The 18,373-nt window shown below is 45.3% G+C and overlaps 1 protein-coding gene across 1 annotated transcript in view; it reads left to right on the top strand.

Annotated features, from left to right (window-relative positions):
* csmd2 (CUB and Sushi multiple domains 2) overlaps positions 1-18,373 on the top strand; it is a 275,160-nt gene that overhangs the window by 27,629 nt on the left and 229,158 nt on the right. The window lies entirely within an intron of this gene.

The following is an 18,373-nucleotide window of genomic DNA, read 5'->3' as shown; positions in this document are numbered from 1 at the left end:
TGCTGTCATTGACGAGAGGATCATCTGCTCTCTGTCTGCAAATCACGTTGTGAGTGTGTGTGTGTGTGTGTGTGTGTGCGTGCGTGCGCGCGCGCGTGTGTGATCACAGCAGATGTGGGCAGACAGCTGTAGGTCACTCCCATTGATTCACGTGCTGCATACAAACGCAACTCGGAGGGTTCTCTGAGCTCGGGGTGCTGCAGGGGTCACCACCTCGCGGGACATGTGACCGTACAAGCAGGTGATCAGCAAGCACTAACCATGCCACCGCCTCCTTCAGCTTGGATGCGGCGCGTACAACCGAGCGGCTCATCTCAGGTGCGAAAGTAACACTCTTGAGATCGATTTTACCCTGTCGGGAGGAAGTGGCAATTGTGAACGGCACAGCGTGTGGGAAATGAGTTTGACTCCGCGGCGGTGCCATCCCTTACCCTGCAGTTAGGAAAGTATGATGGAAACTCTTTCTTTTTTTTAGGGTTCGCACACACTGAGTACAGAGGCATCTGATGGAGGGAGCTTTGTCTGCTCTGACATGCCGGTCAGAAAAGAGCTTTCAGCTATTTAGTCTTTTCTGATGATCCCCTTATCAGTGTGTGTAAGCCCCTGTGATAAGTCCTGTATGATCAAGCTGGTTAAAGAGGAACATTTTCTGCAAGGTCTTTTGTATTGTTGCTTTGGGTGATGGTGATGAGAGGACGATGTTCCAAATGCCGTACCCCAGGTGGTCGGGGAGGCTGGGAGTGGGGATATTGTCCTGGGAGGTTGTTTCGGGGAATATACTGGTGGAGTCTTTGCTGATGTCACATTCAGGACACTCATTTGTTGGGCAGTTTCACACGTTATTAACAGGAACTATTACCAAGGGACTGCTTAGAAACAGCAGGAGTGAGAGAGTGTCTGGTTAATGAGAAAACCTGCCAGACTAGTGCGTGTCAGACTAGGGCATGCAAGTGTGTGTGTCTGTCTGCATACACGTGTGTGTGTGTGTGTGTGTGTATGTGTGTGTGGAGGGTGTAGTATAGTAGTAAGGAGCAGGACTTGTAGTCAAAAAGGTTTCCCCACTAGGGCAATGCTGCTGTACCTTTGGGCAAGGTACTCAACCTAGAATTGCCACAGTAAATATCCAGCTGTATAAATGGATAAACATCTAAAAATTGTGATCTATGTAAGTTGCTCTGGATAAGACTGTCTACTAAATAACAATAATGTAGTGTGTGTGTGTGTGTGTGTGTGTGCAAACATATTTTATACCGCAGTAGCTATCTATAATTCAATCATTCCCTTGGTTACATGATCTTCATATTAAGTGTGGCTTTTAGCGCCTTGGCTGCACCTGTATTTCCATCCTTCTCTCCTTTCAACATATTTATGTAATTTCTTAGTCATAGAAGAGAGCTTCCTATTACAAGTCATCAAAGTGGGATATGAATCAGTTACTGGCTTTTAAGGTTGATTGAGGGCTTGCAATATGAAAAAAATCTGATCTGCTTTAAATTAAAATGAACAAGAGGTAATGTAGGCAGGTTGCAAACGTATATTTTTTCGATGATTTGTTTTGGTTGTTGCTATTCTGCTGTAGCTGTCAGGTAATTTGGTCATATAATCAATATGATATACTTTCACCATTGAAATTCTGTTTGTGCACTTTACTCTGTATTCTAGTCTGATGTTTCTAGATTTTAAAAGATAAATCAGACATTGAAGTGGGTTCAGAGGTAAAAAGGGCCCTCAAATTTCCATGGAATGTACCATTTCTGACTCACATTCAGGCCAGACTCAAGCTGTCAGTTATAATTACTGTCACAATACTCATTTAAAATCATTCAATTTTTAGGATACGGACTACTTACTGTTGTGATGCAGTCCAATATAGGCCTCTCACAACTCTATTTACATTTTAATCTGTATACATTCCAGCAGTAGAGCAGCAAGACACTCTATTTCAGGTCATAACACAGCCAGTATGGACCGTGCTATGAAGTCAGCTTCAATAGAATTTTTTTACAATTTTTAGTTTCAGCTAAAGCAGTGATTGAGCAGTATAAACAATGAGGATAAAACTGTTAGAATCATGTGTCTCTCATATTTCACTTCAGACAGGTTGTTTCAGATGCATGCGGGAACTGGGTGACGTGGTCACAACGTGTGAATCAACATGACAGGACGGTTGCGGTGGTCACTGGAAAGTCATCTTGTTTGTGGGCTCTGCTGTGTAGCGCAGGCTTGTGGAGCGACGTGGCTTTCGCTTGTATTTTTGTGTGCAAGGACAGCAGCATTGCTGGTCCTCGCTGGCCCTTGATCTGAGTTTAATGTAAAGGGTGGGAGGCTTCCATTCTGATAAAAATTGCTCAGTTGACGGCCTTATTGATAGACTTCAGACACTATGAAGTTTAGGTGAACTGTCGGAAAGTGGGAATAAATAAGATTCCGTGTATTGAAGTAATTAGTGCCAGTTTCTTTGTGAAAGCATCTTCTGCCAGTTATTTCAAGCTCGACAGATTTCTGGGAACAAGAGCGTTGTACGGAGAATGTACTGTAATCAACTGAAAACACGCTGTGCTCAAGGTTCTCTCATGTCGAGAGAGTGACGTGTGGCCGTTTTCCGAGGATTGTGGCGACGGCGACGGATTCTAGCCTAAGCGTACCCGAATGCCCTGCGTCCCTACCTTGTGTAAACAGCTATTCCATAATCAAATCTATCCGAAAGCAACACTTTACATTCATAGGCTACATTTATTGAGTCAGCCCCCCTCTCTCCAAGACAAAGCACGTTCAGGGTAAATTGAACCTGGGCTTATGATTACTCACAAGACTTCTGTGTGTATTAGTCTTGCGCTGGAAAGCGGACCGGCGCTATAACACTATAATTCTGTTGCTTTTATTACCTACAGCGTTTCTCTTGGTGGATGTGGAAATCGAGTGCTGCTCTGGGGACAATGGCCACTCTGTTTAATTGCGCTTATTTATTTGTTTAACCCGGATCAGACCCCCCCGCCTGGGAGATGTATTCCTTCTCTTTGATGCCGGGTCCAGATTGGATTTTTATTGGGCCGAGCAAGGTGGCCCACCTTGGACACAGACCGTCCAATTCCATTAAGTCCACTGCTGTCACGACCCCCTCGACTCCATGCGGGTCCAGTCCAATCCAATATAGGGGGATGTTGAACGGGGAAAGGGGACATTTTGGAAAGGGTGGCCGGGCCATCCACATCCCTCATCCCAGCACCTCACCCCCACTGACTCATTGAGGGGTTCCTTCTTACGCCAGCCCTTAACCCGATGACTTCTGTCTGAGCAATCCTGCGTGATGTGATTTCCCCTTTTAACAGCAGCAGCCTCGGCGGTGTCAAACGCTGCCTGTGCACTGAGGAGTAAAAGGTTTCTGCGCTTTATTCCCAACCTCTTGCACTCAGACACAGCCCCGCCCGTGTTTGAGATCTCGCAGTGCCGCTCTCAAAAATAAACCCATTATGTCGATGCCCTTTTCTTAGTTCAGAGCCGTTTTTCTTTCCTTTTTTTCCTCCCTTTTCTGTGTCATACCCCGCCGAATGCTCAGATACACGTGTGTTTGTGTGTGTGTGTGTGTGTCACCACTGCCGCATCATTAAAGTTGTGATTCCAGAACCAGTCGAGTCACGAGTCACTTGGAAGTGCCAAAATAGATGCTGATGTCACATCGGGCAAAGATAGGAAGTGACACACGTAGGCAGTGTGATAATTGGCTTGTGCAGCTAAAATAAACTGTACTGAACTGAAAACTGCGCAGGGGACTGACTGAGAGTAAGATTCCAGAACATGACGTCTTTTTATTGCTTTATCATTTATCCGGTGCTCTTTAACTCCATTTGCAGTTCAGTGCTTTTTAAATAAAACGGTTTTCTCTCTTTGTCATCACTGTGCGGGAATGTGACTGAGGTGTTGGCCTGGAATTAGCAACAGTCTCCCAACGGGCCATGCAGCGCACGCCGTGAAAATTCTTTCCAAGCTGTCTGCCCATACGAAGCAGTGTCTCCTTTTTATTGTGCTTTCGAGTGTTAAAAAGGGGGTGAGGATATCAAATTTGAATTCAGTGTTAAGGCGTTTTTTCACCCGAAAACTTTCATTTCAATTCATTGCAGAGGGTTTTTTGACACGACTGTCACTGTGTTCGACCTGCAGGCAGCATGTGATATCAGTGGCATCATTCCCTGGAGGACCAGCCCCCAGCGAATGAGCTGCTTTCACACATCTAGTCATTACTTAGAGAGCTGTGTTTGCGTGTGTGTGTGTGTGTGTGTGTGTGTGTGTGTGTGTGAGTGACTTTCATGCCTGCTCTCAGAACTTCGCTACTTCAGAGGGGGAGAGCCATGCTTCTGTCACCCGTCCTCGTCACATAACGAGCGGATATTAATATTCATGAGGGAAGATGTTCAGGAATGTGGCGCCGCCGCTGTGCGGGTGCCATCGATCCCCCCCCGCCCCTCCTCCGCACCACTCCACCAGTGGAACCCTGGGTGGGACTGCGGCCGGGGGGGGGGCGTGGTGAAGAAGGGGAGTAGAGGAACGTCCCTACAACATAACAGAGACAAGTGGGCCCAAACAAAGAGCCCGGGGCCATATCTCTGCGTCTAATCTCCCTCCCGCCACACTATCGATCGTCACCGGGATCCTCGGCTCTTTCTGGGGGATAATCGAGCTCTGTGTCGCAGCGGGGAACTCTGGGAAAATCCAGCTGTCCACAGCTCCCCCCGTCCCCCCCCTCCCCTTCCCCCACCTTCCATCTTCCTCCTAGAAGGCAGTGAAGCTTCAGCTAGGCTCCCATTTCTGTGGAGCCATGAATCTCTCTCCCCTGTTACTTAAGATAATTGCCAGTCAGGGGTTTATGGAATATAGAAAAGGGGGAAGGAGGGAAAAGGAAATCCATCGACAGAGAGGTTGAGCGGAGGTCGGCCGTACATCATCCCAGTCCTCTCAGAACCCCCCTGTTTTTTGGTGATTTATCCTTCCCCCGATCCAGGTGTTTGATGGGGCTTCCGGGGCGCTCATGCAAGGCCGATATCGGCCCTGCCGTAAAAAAGAGGAAGAGGGATGATTGTTTTCCCTTTCTCTCATTTTTTAAAAAAAACCTCTGCCTCGGTCGTGTGGGGGGGGGGGGGGGGTACCGAGCAGCCATTCTTTGAAACGGGAAGGCCGTGTCAGCAGGGACGGGGGGTGGGGGGTGGAGGGGATATCACCAAAAGCTGAGCTGTACAGATATGAAGATGTGAGCAGCTCGTGGCCATTAAATATGTCAATAATCAAGTGAATAATCAAGCCGTGTGATATTAACTGCCGTTCATGCTCTCTGCCAAATTGCCGTTGTTTTTGCTGGTGAAGACTAAATGCAGTATGATGGCGCGATGATTATTATAATGATAACGGAAGCAAATAATGATCAGTGAATTGATGTTTGGTTTGAAAGATGGCTAAGACATGAATTTAACAAAGACTGTAATGATGTCAGCAGACTGGCGGCGGGGAAGTGGGGCTGGGGTGTTTAGCGCGCTGCCGGTTGGGTAATGTGTGGTGACTGATGCATTGTGGATTGATCGGAGCACCAGGTCTTTCCCTTTCAGCTGTCGTCTTCTCTCAGTCTTGTGTTCTCTGTTCCTCCTTCTGTCGCTCATGCTTTCTCTCTGTCCTTCTCCTTTCCTCTCTCTCACACACAGGCGCAAACACGCCCGTGCACGTGCACACGCCCGTGCACACGCATACGCTTGCACACACACACACACACACACACACGCGCGCGTGCCACCTGTTTCGATGTCCGTTCTCCATATCGTCCTGCCCGTGCTACTTTGGTCTGTCACGCCCATGCACGTGCACACGCATATGCATACGCGCACAGACGCGCGCGCACACACACACACACACACACACCACCTGTTTTGATGGCATCTTCCACATCGTCCTGCCCGTGTGCAGCCTGGAGGCACTGGGACCTACCGTTCCATCCAAACGTTCTCAGCATCTGAGACAGATGCCAGGGGAATCGTCCGGCGCCCTGGGATCGCAGCTAATTGACATGGATGCCGGAGCAATGCACCAGATGTCGCTGTTCCTGGAAGGGAGAGACAGTACTCTGGGTGGGACAACCGCGCGCTACTGGCTCACAACATGGGAGAAGCTTAGCATCCCAGCCGACTCAATGCAATTATGAGTGACAAGGCAGCATCTCTACAGCATTCTCCCTCCAGAAAATAACAATAAATACTGGCTAGATTTTTTTTTTTTTGTAATGAGCAGTCAGCAATAAGCTTTTCTCAGTAGGGACCACCTTCTTTGGAGTGACCATATGGTTGCAGCTGTTTGACATGCCTGTGTGGATTCAGCTACAGCAATGGGTTGTGCTTGTTGCATTATTCCCTGACCTGTGCTTTGAATATTTATTTTCATATTCATATTAATTTTCATCCACGGTAGAACCTTCTATATGAAAATGTGTGATTCATTACTTTTTAATCATTTAAAAAAATCATAGTCTTTTTAACTGATTCCGTTTTCATATAATTAGAGGTTTGCTAGAAATAACTAGTTGCATAAGACCATTTGGAATATGGAACAAAGGTAATATGTCACTTTGATGGGGAGATATGATTATGCGCCTGTGTGGAGCTTGAGAGAGAAAGTGCTGGCCTGCCATTAGGAGCGTTTACCTGCTGTTTGGGTTTAATAAGGCAGTAAATAACTGTGGAACTGCTTCCCTGCCTTCTTCAAATTCTGCATGGGACTTTTATATTCAGAGAACATACAGCTTTAATGGTAGAGACCTGCAGTCTAGCAGGAGGTGGAGGTCTCTTTACGCCACCTGCAAAGGAAAGGGTTAACGCATTCGGTCGTGCGAACAATTAACTCCTCCAGGCAGCCGGAGTTCAGGTGGAGCGAAAACCAGACCCCTCCCTGCTCTCCAGCATCAGAGCTGTGCACCAATGAATTAATCGTTTCACAGTCGTTAGTCGTTCTGATAAGAACCGGCAATGGTGCTCTCTGAGGTGCTGAGTGAGGGCGCTGTCCATGGTGCTGAAAATGTTGAAAAGCAGCAGTCCCTTTCACTCCATTCTCTCAGTAAAGGGGAAATAAAGCGACCGGCTATCTGTGAAAAGTCAATCCAGCACATGCACACACAGCCACACATGCACATACGCATGCACATTAAGTGCACACACACACAAACACATGCACACACACAACATGCACATGCACACGCATGCATACACATCTGCACATCCACCACAGATCTAGTGAGATGAAAAGTGAAACAGATCAATATCACATAAAACAAGCATCTTCAATCTACAGAGGTCTTGTTTGGTTTGCATACATTGTTTGCGGTGGTATCCAATGGGATACCATTGTTTCTTAAAGAATCAGAGCAGTATAAGGTGGATCAGCACAAACACCGCTATATTAAACAGGCACAGTGAGATAGAGCACAGTGTCATGCGTATTAGCATAGGACTATTACACTAAAGACACCAGTGCAGTGTAAGGTGTATTAGCATAAGCAGTGGTACATTAAAGAGGCCGGCACAGTCTAAGGTGTATAAGCATAATTATCACTGTCAGGTGACCTTATTGTAGGGACGGAGGGCTGGGGAGGTGAATGGGAATATCAGAACTTCATCACACCACAGTACCAATCCATTGGCTGTCGTTTTTTTCCCTTAAGGATTAAGCACAAGGCAAATTGTTTGCTAAGCTGAGGCATGGATCACAGCACCACCTGATTTATGGGGTGTTAAAACTGCTTAATTAACTGGCAGCCAAGCAGTACCAGGAAAGGTTACAGAAAAACAAAGAGAAATGAGAGGCGATAGAACAGGCCATGTGGGCCGGGGGTGGGGAGGGAGGAAGATGGATCCCCCTGCTGTCCCGTCTGGGGATTAGACGGAAAGAGAGGAGGTTTGGATGCGAGGTGGGTCGGCTAGGGGGTGGAGGGATCTGTGATCTACACCTGATAGGTTTTCATACTGTGTTGTGTTGGTATGTATGTGTAGCGTGTGTATGTGTATGAAGGATGTGCCATTTGAGATTAATCTGATATTCAAATGTTAACTCATACGATTTGAAAAATAATAATGGAATATTGAATATTTTGTATGATATTAATCATTTCCCCCTGAAATACCGCATGAAACTCCGGATCTTTCAGTGTAAATAATGACTCACTGCAAGGAGATCTGTGCTCACTCACACTGTTCAGGCAGGGAAATTAATAATATCAATGAGTTATTTTATGCTTGGTTCTTAGGCTCTTCCTCATGAATATTGATGAGAGTTAATTAAACGAAATGGATTTTTCTTAATTTTTGATTATTTAAATGCATTTTGCAAACAGTTTGTGATCTCATGGTCAAATATTTGGTTTTTAAAAAAGGTACCCTCATCACAAGTGTGTATATGGCTTACACAGAGGGCATTTTGATTAGCTGATTGCTTCTGTCTTTCTGTCAGTCTGTCTGTCTGCATAAAAGAATCGGTACAATAAAGTGTAACCTTAGAGGTCAAGGCAGACTCGTTAATGCTTGTGTTATTATCATTGGTATAAAGTCTGACGTTGTCACATGTATTGACATCACTGCTTTGCTAACACTCCCTTACTAAGCTGAGGTGGCACGGGGGTGAGATGTGATACACATCAACGGAACAGTCTGAACAGAAAGGAATTAAATTAAGAGACAATTGTCTCCAAGATGTGTCTGGGAGGAAGGCCGCAATGCATTCTACATGCGCCACATTAAGGAGCCGGAGAGAAGGAGCTTCAATTAACTCCACTAATTAAACCCCTTGTCATGCAGCGGCTGTTAGACAGGGCGATGCTGACAGGTCAATCTGTGCCTGAAGTGTGTGCGGACGATGGGCCCTGCTGCTTGCCTTGCACGGGGAAGAAAAGCCCCCCCCCTCTGCTGTTTTTCAGACCTCTGAAAATTTTGAGTGATGCCTTTCCACAAACGCTGTACTCATTTGGTGGTTCTTTTCCTCTCCCTGTTTGTTCAGGAGAGCTGTGCTTTGTGTCAACTGTGCCGTTGTGTAGTCACAACAATTTCAAACACTTTAAGTGAAGCAAGGAGAGGGGTTATTAATTCAATAGCTGTGCAACTGCACAGGGAATGCGTTGTAATGTCACTTCCTGTGAAAGGGAAATTTTTGTCTTTTATTGGACAGTGCATGTGCTGAGTGCTGGATGCTCTACAGGTATCTCCACGAGTATGGCACCGATGCGATGCCCCTGCTAATGGATCTAGCAGATGTCAAAGAAGATTTGTAAGGCAGCCAAACATGTTAACATTTAATTTGCCTCTGTACATAGTGTGGCAGCATGCCTAAATGGTTGGAGCCATCTGACAAAAAAAGTGTTTGGCTCTCGTATTTGGGTTATGAACACAGTCAGGTCCCCCCCGACTGCCCCATGGATACCTCTGAGACAGCGCCGTGCTACTTGGCCGGTGCTTAGGTTCCTGAGACATGCAGAGGAATACACCTATACCTCTCTTGTCCACTTTCTTCCCAGGAAGCTCCGTGATAGGCTAAAGGCACTTATCTGGGATCAGAGGTTAAATCCTTTTGCGGCCTTCACCAGCCTGCAGAGTTATTATTTCTGTATGGCCTCTGACAGAAAGACAGCAGTGTTGCATGTGTGCTTGTGTGTGTGTGTGAGAGAGAGAGAGAGAGAGAGAGAGAGAGAGAGAGAGAGAGAGAGAGAGAGAGAGAGAGCGAGAGAGAGGAGAGAGGGAGAGAGAGAGGGAGAGAGAGAGGAGAGAGGGAGAGAGAGGAGAGAGGGAGAGAGAGAGAGAGAGAGAGAGGGAGGGAGAGAGAGGAGAGAGGGAGATGGATAGAGAAGCAGAAAGGGAGAAAGAGAGCCAGGGAGGGAGGGAAGGAGAGAGGAGAGATGAGAGAGGGGAGAACAAACAAATAAAAGCATGATTGCTCTCCATCGGTCAACTTGTCCCTTCTGCCCTTTGCATCTAATCAAATCTGCCCCTAAACCTTGTTTTGGAGTTTATTAGAAGGCAGGGACAGAGAAATAAATAAATATACAAATAATGAAATGCAGACTGTTGCCTCGGAGCCTGAATGTCTTTTGAAGGAGTCTGCCAGAGTCTGACTCAGTTCTCAGTGCTTTCTTCACAAACTTTGACTGCTAGAGCGAAGTCAACATTTGAATAATTAATCCTGGGGTCTCAGGGTCTGAAAGAAAGAACAGTGGCCCACCGCCTGCCATCTGGGTGCCCATGGCTAATTAGAAATCTATAAGCGTGTAGCTTCCTGTAATGCAGATTTATATGTAGCCTCGATGCTAACGCTTCACTGGCATAGACCAGAAAAAAATCCCTTGTAACTGCCCGTGCTACCCAGCATTTTTAATCAGTTAAACACGAATATAATTTCCCCTCTCATCACCAGTACTTCATCACATTATAGGGAAATGTCATATCGTATAGATTGCGTTTAGGCCAGTCACTTTGCCAACGGGAAGAATGCAACGACATTGAATTAGTTTTATTTATCCTTAATTGTTTTCAGCCGGGGGATTATTGTAAAGCGATTTAAGCGTCACTAAAAACACGGCGACCGTGGCTTGTTTTATTTGTCGGAAGCTGATTTATTTATTTTGTAAGTGTAATTGACTAATCTCTTTGATAAAAAAGAAAAAAAAAAACTCGCTCTCAGATGACGCCAAAACAAACATGATAGGGAAACTGTTTCGGGTCAGAAACTACGCTAGTGCAGCGGCATCACAGGCGTGGGGGAAGAGACGCTCGGCCGATATGTGTGTCATCAAACGCGGTCGGCCGCCCTCGGTGAGTTGGAACACGTTGATAACTAATGGCTACAAACAGGCCCTGGGAGATGAAAAGCGAAATAAATTAGCGATTAAATGCTCAATTTAGACAGTCGCTATTCTCCTTAGGTCTGCTCTATAAACGTGCTGGAAACCTGCCGGTCGCTAACTTCGTCTCTCAGCATCAATCACACGCTGTCAAGACGTGGGATAGGCATTTTCTATACTTTACCTTGTCGGGCTGGAGTCCTTCCAAGTCGGTACACCCCGCCGAGAGAGGCTACGTTATGCTTTAAAATTGACCCCGGAGTTGCTCTCTCTCTCCCGCATTTTGAGGGAGCTAAAGGCTTAGAGAAGTATGATAAATGACCCTTGATATTTTTAAAGTGAGATTTGTTGCAGGGTGCATCGCAGACGTATTGTGCGCAAGATCCAAAGCAACTGACAGATCAGTTCTGATCAGTGCCGCATATTAGCAGAACGGTGAAACCTCAAAGCTGTTCAGGGCCACTTTTGAATGATAGGTTTTGCTTTCATGTTGTGCAAATGACAGCTGATAGTTCCCGACTTTCACTGCTTGATATGGCATGAAAAAAAAACAATCCTTGTGATTTTTGCATTATGCCAGTGCTTCTTTGCGCTGAATTATTTAACCGGGTGTGGCTATTCTTCATTTCTTTTCTTTGGTTCCGTGCTAATCACAGAATGATCAAATATTTATGAGCTCAGCCTAGATTCCTAGCCTGACTCTTTACAGTTGATAATTTCAATATTTGCAAGTGGCTATTTCCATCTTCCGGCAGAAGAGAAAACCCATGGAAAGTTTTTAGCTGGTAAATCAGCCTTAACAATGGCTGTGGTTTTAGTGTGTCCAACTGAGCAATTGCCCTGAGGTCCATTTTCAAAGTACAATGGACTTTTTTTTTTCAAACTTGATAATTATTGCAAACATACAGTACTATATAGATATTAAATGATAATTGTAATAGAAATGACTTAATATTTCTTGAGATAAAAACTCTCGGTGCCCTTTAGGATAGTTAGCGTAGAGGAGTGATGCATAGTTTAATGGGTGTAAAAGGTGCATGCAGGGATTCCAGTACAAGTTCAAAGAGTTATAAAGGAGTCCCTGACTGAAAGCGACCTCTATCTACAATGCAACAGGTTCGGGGGGTGGTGAACCTTTTTCAAATTAGCCCCTGGAGTGCAATGATTCAATGCATGAAGAGCAGAGCAGCTAAATTGATATCATTGCCTAATTATTCGTATGAAGCAGCACTCCAGTAGAATGGGGTTCTATGTGGCGAGAAAGATTAAGGGCTTTCTGTGGGAACGCGTTCTCCCACTTACTCGTGCTTTCTCTAAATGAGCCTTGCACCTTGTTAATTAGGCGTCTCCGCAGTTCCGGTGGACCGGTCTGGACCACAGCAGAAGGGGCTCGGATCGCAGGCAGCCGGTGGTCTTCTGTCTGCTTTTTGGAACGGCTCTGAACAGTTGGCGGTGGCGAGGGGGGGGAAGTCGTCCTGACGGGCTAACGAGGATGGCCAGCGGAGGCAGAATGCATCTCATGGTGCCTGTGGGCCTCATGGGCGGTGCCCGTAGAAACCCATTTTTGCCTCGTGCGTCTCAAGTAGCGTGGCAGTTGGAATGGCGCTCCTCATCCCTAGTAGCCTTGACTGGTTTTGCGGACTGTTTGCTTGGCTTTCCTTCATAGTGGTCGTTTTTTTTTTCCTCACCTTTTGAGCCTAAGCTGTCAGACCTTGTGGTCATGTGCTGGTGTCCTTGATTGTTCTATCTATGAACACATATGGACCACATATGGAAGTGTATGGGCAGCAGTATCAGAGAGAAGAATCAGTATGTATGTGCTGAGATGTACTTTTTGTTCTGCTCAACCTTTTAGGCAAAAGCCTGAAGCTTAGCAGGGCTGGAGGTTCTGCCAGGGGACCAGTAAGGGGCAGTCTTTCCTGTGAAGTAGAAATCAGTAGTCATGTGCATTATTATATCAAATACAAATGAGTGATGCCAGCTAGGCAGAAGGTCAGCTCACTGTCCAGCTGTGGCCTGGCAGTCATATGTGTGATCTGGCCTCATTAGAGCATCCTTAAATACGTATGGTGACAACCGTGTGCTTAACAGAGCGAATACCGTAAGTGTGTGAGCACTACAGGGAAGGAGCATCTGTTATTTCTAATATAACAACAAAAACTCTGCACTGTTCATTGCTCAGCCTTTTGTGTATACATTCTAAACATAGACAGACTATAAATGTTCGTTATCTCTGTTTAGAACATGGTTGTCTCCAGGCGTGAGGCGCAGCTGTTGAGCGACAGCGTTTCCTGGTCTTCCTGTGTGTCCTTCCCTCTTGCAGCGGAAGAAGAACCAAACACAAGCTGTGGCGCTGCGTGCAAAGGGATGGGCGGGCGCCGTTGCAGTTCGCCCCGATTTTTGGGGTGCGCCGGGATGCGGCGTGCGCGTGAATGTAACTCAGCAGCGCGCGTCACGGCGTTAGCCAATCAGGGGACGCGCCGGGCGCTGTCGGAGCGCGGGACTCGGGCCTTGAGGAGCGGAGACTTACGGCCTGATTGTGTCCGACGCAGCATTCCGCCCTGACAGGCCAATAAATCTGGCCCGGCTCGAGGCCCCCCTCGCCCGCCACCCCCACCCTCCTGGCCACAGGTGGAGTAGGTAGGGGCGCGAGCGTTTGGGGGCGGGGGAAGCGTTGTGGAACCATCAACAGCAGAAAATAATCGCACCGCGTTTCCCTCTGGGCCCCAAAAGTATTCACCGCCTTCAGCCAAAATAGAAGGAAGAATAATGAGGAAACTGCGTTCGCCAATAAATAAAACCCCAACCCCCCCTCTTCCACCACCCCCACCCTGCTCCCCATCCTCCCTCTCCATCATTTATCTACTAATGTCTCTCCTTTGCTCATGCGTCAAAATCTTGCTGCTGCGTCTTTTTTGCACCCCCCCAACACCTCCCCTCAGGGGAATATGGCTACTTCAGCAAAACTTACCGATAACTGGGGAGTGAGAGAAGAGGAACGGCGGTGTGATTTAGTCTCAGATCGTTTACAGGAAAGGCAAAAGGCATGGCTGCTGCTAATTCACCTCCATTTGTGTTTATGTTACAGGAGTGAGTATGCTAACTGTGCAGGTGCATGAAAGAGACAAAAAATGTGTTTTTATAAGCCTATTCACTGGTATATGCCCTGAATATATATGTACATTTTTTTATTTGCTGTTTGTTTTTCACAAAAAAAAAAAAAAAAAAAATCATGCTGTGTGACTGTGAATGACAGGAATGCATAAAAGCAAGATGGATGTTATGGTCTCAGGACTGGCATTTGACAAGGGGATCGAGACTGAACACACAAAAAGGATGAAATAAATATTTTCCTCCCACAGTTTCACTGAATAAAACAACAAAACAAAACTGAAATATAACACTGCAAACATAGATCCCCGTACTAAAACTGAGAATCCCACACCACAAACTAATGCCTCCATTCTGAAAACTAAGACAGCATACTACAACTAAGAATCCTATACTACAAACTGTCATCCTATATTAAAGCAAAGACCCCATACTACAAACTAAGATGCCATACTACAAACTAAGACTCCAGTATGAAAGAAATCGTTCTTGATTTTTCAGGCATTTTTTTATTTCACACTTTCCTGCTCTCACTTCCCAGCCTCTCTCATTTCGTAAGTCTGGGTTGTGCATTGCAAAACAATTAACGGCAGCAGTTTTATGAATGTCGTAAACGCAGACCGTCGTAAAGTTGTGATTGCCAGTATATCAATGCTATCGTTGGGAAACAGACATTCAAAATCAAATTTGGTTAGGACCTATTTAATTTTTTTTTTTTTCCACTGATTTATTTGTGTGCCTGTTTATGCGCACGAAGCTTTTGAGCCTTTGTCTCAAGCAAGAGCAAGACGGGAGACAGGAGAATTCCCTGGCTCATTCCTCCTTTTACTTCCTCTCCCATAATTCCCTGTCGGAGCTAAGAAGCCGTGCTTTGAGAGGGCTGGCTTGAGCGTAGCCTGTGAGTGTGCAGTCCCTGGGAGCAGTGGCGAGCGTGGTCAGAGGGGTCATTATTCATACGCTGACGCTCCATTTAATCACATTTTATTATGAAGGTGCTCAGTAGTCCAGTAAATCAGACCGGCTCCGGGGACCGGAGTCTGTTTACGGACCGCTTTAATCAGGAGAGTTTCTCCGGCGACACTCCCTGCCCTGCCTCCACCCCCCCCCCATCCCCACCCCCCTCGCCTCGATCTTCACCTCTCTCTCACCTGCCTCTGGGGGGAATGATGAGGGCAGGATAATGGAGGGGTGTAAATTCATATTTAGGGCTCTCCATCACAGTGTCAAAGCTTAACGCTCTACGCTACCCTACTTTAACAACCTGCGAGTTTTAATCGTTGACCTCATGCTGGGCGGTTTAGCCTTCATGACTAACGCCTCATTTTAGCCCTGCTTTTTTCGGGCTCCAGTTCCGCCCTTGAAATGAGTCATCACAAGGTTTTTATTCTCAAAAATCTTGCTTCGTCATGCTGTCTGCTTTTGAACACAGCAGCTGTATGTGTACATTTAAATGTATATTAATATCTCCATGAATTCATCCAAACAGTGTGAGTGATGGCCATGCTATATAATGCTCTGAATGGTGTTTGAGAGACCTAGAGGTACTTTTTCTAAACACATCCTCAGCTTACATGTCGTCTTCTTAAGATTTTTGGATATAGGATTATTTATAGGCCTTAACATTTGAAACAATGTTAAAGCAGTACAGGATTACAGTCAGAAGGCAACTCCGTGTGACGTGTGCCTAAACTGAGAAAAGAAGTTGTCTGAAGAGCTGAAATGATGAGCATAGTGTAGAAAACTCCAAAATGGCTGTTTTTGCATAAATCTATGTGTGAAATATGAAGGCACACAAATCCACCGCTCTCTTGTGCTACACATTTTTATGCGAATCCCAGCTAAACCGTTTGTGTATGATTTGAATATATATCGTGATAAAAACTGAATCACTCCAGCGATATGCTGCTGAAAACAGACCTGCCATCTTCTCATCTGTGCCGTACAGTCGTTATGGTCATAGGGCTGAAAATCCAAGAGGCTGACACCATTGGTGCTAGTAAAGATTGTGTGTGTGTGTGTGTGTGTGTGTGTGTGTAAAAAGAAAAGAGTGAAAATTTGGGGTTAAAAAAAGACTGCTTTTAGCTACGCCTGAGGCAACTTAACTGACACCCCGCAGCATTAGATAAGGGGAAAAAAAATAATGTTCGTGTTTTTCTTTCTCTATCCAAAATGTGCAGGATTCAGATTCTCCATTAGTGCAAATTCTCCATTTCAGCGTAATCTCTGGGGGGACCAAGAAATGTGGTATTGTTATTGTTGCTGAGATAGGTGTGAACAGGAGAGAAGGAACAGTCATCAAAAAAATGTTCTATTTCTAACCTGAAACAAACCACCATAGCACCAACGCGAATACACCGCCAGTCAAAATGAAGAAGTCACCTAAAGGATAGCTTTTTGATCCTGGACATTCTGATTATGGCACTTATACGGATAATAAATCACAAGTTTAGTAGCTTGCACAGTATATGCCCTTTTAGCATTTCACGGTAGCTTCACACCTTCCCAGCATGCTGTGGGGCTGGGGCTGGAGGCCTTGCTTTAAGTGCATCTCGTGCAGTATTTACAGCGGTCCGCAGCGTTTGCTGATTCCCAGGGGTCTGCTTGTGGAGCTTGGTTGCAGTTTAGTCCCAAGGGCCCACAGTGCTGTCTTTGCCCGGCGGCTGTTATGTCCAGCTAATATGCTCAGTTCCCTCCTCTCCGAAGCATGCGTTTCACACCGCCTGCGCAGTGACAGAGAGTATTATCCTGTTATAGTATACCTCCAGAACAACAGCCTACAACAATCTAAGGAACAGCTTTAGATTGATTGTGAGGTGTAGATCAAAATGCATTGCATGACTAAACTTACACAGCTCTGTAGGTGGTGAATAATTCTTTTTGACTGTGCAGAGTTTGTAACTTAAATAAATATAGAAGTATTAATAATAAAAAAAAGATATTTATGGTAAAAGCAGAAGCAGTAGCACTGTAGTACCTTCCTTATGTATAGTTGTTATGGTTATGATTAGTACAGTCATTAGCAAGCAAGACAGCAGTATTCTCACTCTAACCAGCTGTGAACTTTGATCTTTTCATAATCATTTCCTAATAGCTGTATTGATTTTGGATGGAATCGCTGTGTAAATGTTTATGACCTGGCGTGTTACATGTTGTAATATGCCCGCTGTGGTCGCCGAGAGACACTCCTATCGAAGGTCCCCTCAAAGGTGTCTGCATAACTGCCCGTATACCGCCTCTACAAATAATATAAGCAACACATGTACCAATTACTTTCTGCTTCAGTCTCTTTAGGGCTCGGAGCTTTTTAAACCTGGTCTTATTTTCTTGATATAGTGTTTTAAGGAGAAATCTTAACAGAAAGAATATTGTTTTCTCCGTTGCTGGGTAAAGCTCCTCTGCACCGCATAATTTCCTATTGATGTACAGCAGTTGAAAATCCCCAGTAGATTATACATTACTGTTGACTGACAGATGCGTTTCCCTATGTCTTGGTAGGTTAACTTGCTAAAAAAAGATGGACAAGGTGCGTGCTGCCCTTTGCCTCTCAATGTAGATTTCAGAGTGTTTGTGACAATGTAGCTTAGCGCTGGCGTCCCATGTATAGCGCCGTATTTTATTTTTATATCTCGGACCGAACTGTTCATTTTGACAAAATGTGGGAGAAAGACCATAAATGGCCCAAGGGATTTCTGTTGTGTTCCTTGAACAGCACTATTGTACGTTGTAGGTGCTGGTTGCCGAATCGGTGCGGACATTTCTTATATACCGATGAAATGCCGGCTTTTGAGCATGTAAAGAGAAAAGTGCATGTCCTTTTGGATAGCGTCCATTTACGCAATCCGTCGTTAAGAATGTTAGTCTGGACATCGCAATGACTCTGCACATGTTGTGTAGCTGGGTTAGGTAAACTGTATTTAAGCATTAACAGTTGGTAACTTACCTCACAGTGTACACAGTAACGTATATAGAGTGTATATATATAAATATATATATATATATATATATATATATATATATATATATATATATATATATATATGCATGCGTGCCTCTTTTATAGACATTGGGTGAGACAACCACCTCACGGGCAGTGCTTAATACACTGATCTCAGTCCATGTATCTCCCGTGTGGATTTAATGACACTGTTTTCATGGGTTCATTGTGTTCAGTGGGGTATTATTGTGATGTGATGAATAGCAAAGGGTATATAAGCTATTCCCTTCGCAATCTTGAGAGAGCGAGCTGGAGCTTGAGACTGCAATCACTCTGTGAGTCTGCTCAGTAGTGTGAACTGGGTTTTTCTTTTCTTCTTTTTGTTGCTGACCAGTCTTAGTTTTGTTGGAACACCGTGTATTAGTTTGTATATATATTTCCTTTTTTGTATATTTTTCCCCTCCGCCGTACATACG

The sequence above is a fragment of the Megalops cyprinoides genome, chromosome 21 (assembly GCF_013368585.1).
Source record: "Megalops cyprinoides isolate fMegCyp1 chromosome 21, fMegCyp1.pri, whole genome shotgun sequence".
In the NCBI taxonomy this organism is placed as follows: domain Eukaryota; kingdom Metazoa; phylum Chordata; class Actinopteri; order Elopiformes; family Megalopidae; genus Megalops; species Megalops cyprinoides.
Note: the sequence above shows the minus strand (reverse complement) of the source record. Positions and strands in the feature narration are given on the sequence as shown.